Source organism: Arachis stenosperma, chromosome 7, assembly GCF_014773155.1.
Source record: "Arachis stenosperma cultivar V10309 chromosome 7, arast.V10309.gnm1.PFL2, whole genome shotgun sequence".
In the NCBI taxonomy this organism is placed as follows: Eukaryota; Viridiplantae; Streptophyta; class Magnoliopsida; order Fabales; family Fabaceae; genus Arachis; species Arachis stenosperma.
In genome coordinates this window covers 64,457,506-64,463,115 of record NC_080383.1, presented here as the reverse complement: position 1 = coordinate 64,463,115, position 5,610 = coordinate 64,457,506, and positions in this window count along the sequence as shown.

Sequence of the window (5,610 nt, the reverse complement as noted above, 5' to 3'; positions counted from 1 at the left end):
AATAATTATTTTAGTAATTATGTATAATTAAAAAATGTTTAATTTGAAAAAAAAGTAAATACAGAACAAAAATTAAGGGTAAATGATCTCTATAAACCAAAACAATTTTAAAATTTCTTGAATTTCCCAAATGTAAAAACATTACGTAGTTGTTTTCATTTATATTTTTATGTAAATCGAATTCAATGAATTCGAATTAGGAATTTTAGTAGTAAATCAAATATATAAGATTCGAATTACTTGATGTTCATATCCACTTCTAAATCGAATGAAGATGACTCGATTTGGCCTCCTCCATAGTAAATTGAATTGGTTGAATTCGATTTACAATGGGTTGATATATATTTGAATTTTTCCCATAGTAAATCGAATTAAACAGTATCGATTTAGAACCAATAGTAAATCGAATCAAACAGGGGCGATTTACCTATTTGTGCCTATATATATAATTCAAATTTAGTTTATTCGAATTAGAGACCAACATTCCCACCCCACCGAACCCCACCACCTCCTCTTAAATCTTGGAGAAAAACCCACAGAAAATTCAAATTTGTACACATGGAGGGTGATCTGAATCGTCTGTATTGGTTAGATGGAGTTGCACATATTGCTGGTGCCGTCCATGAAGAGGTTAGTGAACAAAAAATTTTATTTTGAACATAATTTAGTCATGCTAGTAATGTTAACATGCTTCTAGTAGTAATTGTTTAAAGTCGTTAATTAGAAATTAAAAATTTAATTTTCACAATATAATCACTATGGCATCTAAGTCCAAACTTGAAAAATACGGGGGTACTGATGAGTTCCTGAACTAGATGCTCCTCCACCCACAACTAGAGTGGTTCTTGCTATGTCATTATCGCTATCATCAGCTATTGTGGAGGGCTCCACATCATCATCATGCAGTGCATCCCCAATCCCATCCGATACTCCACTCTCTCCAAATATCGGGAACATAATAGGAGTACTGGGCATCGCAATCACAATTTTCTCCAAGGGTCCAGTCTTACCAATTTCTGCGTCACCACTGCGGTTAGATTAGTTGCAAAGGACGGAGATACAACTAAAACTACCTCAGGTACAATCACTGGCACAGCTGACAAGGCACCAATAGGCATGGAACTAGAGCAGGCTAGATGTCCTGAACATTGAGGATTCTGGTTTGAACCTCCAGAATTACACACCACATCCACAAGTTTTGCCAACAGCTCTGGAGTCCTCACCTCGGGAAACTATCGACGACAATGGAACAGAACTTACAAATCTTCGTCACTGCTTATGACAAATGAATCGTACTTCACATCATCGCACAACATGAAAATTGGGATTCTATAGAATAACTTCTCTACCCGTTTCACGCCATGCAGCCCCATTTTATGGAGTATAGTATTCGAAAACTCAGTGAAACTCGTCGAAAGTTTGAGGAAAATACTCAGCGGGTCCTTATCAGTAAATTTAATTCCTGATCGCGTTTTCTTCTTAATCGACCCTATATAGTGCACCAGAACTAAAAAACTCTTATCACTAGCAATTGTGAATCCGACTATGGTAAAAAATTCACGTTCACCTCGTATTTATATTCGTTAGGTATATACTAAATCGAATTAACTCCTTCGATTTATATATATAATAAAATTCATAGTAAATCAAAGCTAATGGAGTCGATTTACTATTAGCCAGTACCAGATATAAATCGAATTCAATTCATTCGATTTATTTAGGAGGCTAAATCAAAGTTTTTTTATTCAATTTAGTAGTGTGCATATAAATCAATACTCATTGATTCGATTTAGTAGTCCTGGGCCTAATTCAAATTTATTGAATTCGATTTACGTTTGAATCCAAAATAAAGTAATTCGAATGCTTTAGATTCGATTTATTACTAACAAGCCTAATTCGAATTCAATGAATTCGATTTACATAGAATTATTGAACGAGATATTCAGGTAACGTTTTTGTATTTAAGGAATTCAGATAATTTTAAAGTTATTTTAATTTCTAGAGATGAATTACCCAAAAATTAAAATTAAATAAATATAAAATAGTTCAATTAAAGATGTTGTAAATAACTAAACATATAAACTAATTAAAACACAAAAATATAAATAAAATATGAACGTTGATTACAAAAATAGTATATTTACTATTATTCAGTAACTTTTACTAATGAAAATCATATTGGTAACAATTTTAAAACATATCACTTTTAATATAATAATATTTATTATAATTTTTAGTTTAATAAAAAATATTATTATATTAAAATGAGTTTCAATAAAAATAATATATTTTAAAGATATTATCAATATAATTTTATTAAAAAAATTTATTGAATAATAAATAATATTTTTATCCTCAAAATTTATATTTTATTTTATTTTTATCTAAAATGTTTAATTTTAATTTTATCTCATATGTTTTAATATATTTTAGTTTTATTCTTGAGTGAGGCAATATATGACGTGATAATCCTACATTGAGGTATTGCCACACATCAACACAATAATATGTTAGCATTCAATTGTGACACCATCATCTCTATTAACAGTATTAATAGAAAAGATCTAACACTCTCAATTTTAAAAATATAAATATAAATAAGTTATATTTTATTTTATAAATTAAAATTCTTTATTTTTAAAAATTATTTTATTAAAAGTAATTAAATTAATTTATAACTATTTAAATTGAATTAAATTCATATTCTTATATATTTTTGTTGTGATAAAATATTTTACACAATTAAAACTATAATTTGAATAATTTATAAATAATGTAAATTATATATATATATATATATATATATATATATATATATATATTAGTTTGAGTAATTTTTTAATTTAAAAAAAATAGACTTTAATTAATAATATTATTATCGAGCTCGATATCCGCCGATTTGAGTAAATATCGATAATCTTCGGTAAACTTAGCTTTGCTAATACTTCATCGTATATTTTTTTATTATTATGTTACTGATATCATTTATACTAGTAACTCATATATATTATTATTTGTATTTTAATATATCCAATTTTCATAATTATCCGTTTAAGATATTTATAACTTGAATCGCTGACTCAACAGCCTTATTAAATGACACCTAACCCACCTACATGTCACTTATTCACTTAATCATCATTAACATTCTTTTTCCTTCATGCATGATGCATGACTGAAGCATTCCTTGTGAAAAGGAAGAAAGAAACCGTGAGAGAAAAAGAAAGAGAATTCCATGGCACGTAAACTTTCGGCATTCGATTTCTTGAAATTCGTAACTCTAACTAAAAATCTAATCCGGTAAAAGTGTTCGTAACTTCTTCCTTGATACGTTGGCATCATTTTTGTTCGGTAGAAGATGATGGTGATGTAGCTCTCTTCCCCTTAAGTTTGGCCAATTGGAGTTCAATGAGGCACAGACGTAATTTCTGACGTTTTCATCTTCAACACCTCGATCGAAAAGCTTCTCCAGAATTTCAGTTGCTTTAATTTCATATGGAGGTAGGGTTTTGGTAATTTATCATTGATGATTGGATTTTTTGACGGTTTAGAATTTACAAATGAATTCTCGTTGCAAGTATAGTTTCTAAACCAATCACTAATCCTTTCATACAAAAAGTTGTTTGTCACTAAAATAAACCCCTAAAATTTATAAACCAAAGTATTCAAATCTCGGGTCGTTCTCCCTAGGAATTACAATAAAGTGTCTTGTTATTGGTTGTGAGTTATTTTGGGGTTTTGATAAGAAGAATGAAAGATAAATGACAAGAAAGTAAACTATGGCCTAAAAAGGTCTTGGCAAGGGTTGGTGGTCAAGGATCTCTATCATAATCACTAACTACAATATGAGAATTGGCAAGGATTAATCTCATTAAATCATCCTCTAACTAGTAGTAAAGGAAAGTCAAATGAGCTATATCAATCCTAGTCCATAAGTCCTAACTCTCCACTAATTCAATTAGTGAGAACTAGAGTCAATGGATCCCAATCATCAATTACTTGGACATTAGTAACTCAAGAGGTCCTAAGTTACCTTTCCAAGCCAAGAGTATAAAATTCTACTCTAAAATCCAACCAAGCATTTTATCAAACACTTGGAAGGCATAAAAGGAAAGCATAGTAAAATTACAAGAAAAGTAAATCTACACTACTCAATTGCAAGGAACTAAACAACAACAAATCAAATGAACACAATTATTATGAATTACCTCTAATTGAATTGAAAGAGAATAGGAGGAACAAAAGTAGATCTACAACAAAGTATAAGAACAACATAAAGGAAATTACAACAAAAGAATAGAGGAAGATGAATGTAACAACAAAGAATTGAAAGGTAGAAGTAGAAGAAAATGAATTAAAATCTAGATCTAAGAACTAAACCTAATCCTAATCCTAATCCTAGAGAGAAGTGAGAGCTTCTCTCTCTAGAAACTAACTCTAACTACTAAACTATGCTAATGGTAACTAATGTGTCCATCCCTCTTCAATTTTTGGCTTAAATAGGATCAGAAATGAGTTGGATTGGGCCCACAAGGCTTGTGAATTCGCTAGCCACGAGTTTGCATGAAGTGAACCACGTGCACCAACAGCGCGTATGCGTACAGTGCACGTACGCGTCCTTATACGTATAGCAACTATGGCAAATCTTATATCGTTTTGAAGCCCCGGATGTTAGCTTTCCAACCCAACTAGAACTGCATCATTTGGACCTCTGTAGCTCAAGTTATGGTCGTTTAAGTGCGAAGAGGTCGGCTTGACAACTTTCCGGTTCTTTCATTTCTTCATGAGTTCTCCAACTTTTCATGCTTTCTTTCTTCATTCCCTTGATCCAATCTTTGCCTCCTAAACATTAAATCACTTAACAAACATATCAAGGTATCTAATGGAATCAAGGAGAATTAGATTTAGCTATTTTAAGTCCTAAAAAGCATGTTTTCACTCTTAAGCACAATTAAAGGAAAATATACAAAACTATGCTATTTCATTGAATAAATGTGGGTAAAATGTGATAAAATCCCCAAAAATCAATACAAGATAAACCCTACAAATGGGGTTTATCAACCTCCCCACACTTAAACCAAGCATGTCCTCATGCTTAAACCAAGAGAAAGCGAAGGGCATCAACATTTATTCAATGGAAACTAACTAAATGCAATCTACCTACATGCAACTATCTAAATGAATGCAATTGCTTGGTCAAAATAAATCAATTTCCAAGAAGCATATATGCATGAGGGCTAAAGGACTATTAAGTCTAATCCACAATTGAATTGAGCTATTAAATATTTTTTTTTACAAACTTGCATGAAAGGAGATGATCATAGGTGGAGATATGTAATTGAGCATCAAATCCTTACCGGATGTGTTTGCACTCTATTCGCTCAAGTGTTTAGGGTTGACTCTCTCAATTCTCCTCTATTTCATGCTTTCTAAGATTTGTTTTTCTTCTAACAATCAACAAATATTTCATGCATGCATACATATATCATGAGGTCTTTTCATAGGTTGTAATGGGGCTAGGGTTAAGGTTGGATGCATATTTGGTCAAGTGAGCTTAAAATTTGAATCTTTGATAAGCCTAAACTTCCCACCTAACCTATGACATCCTAT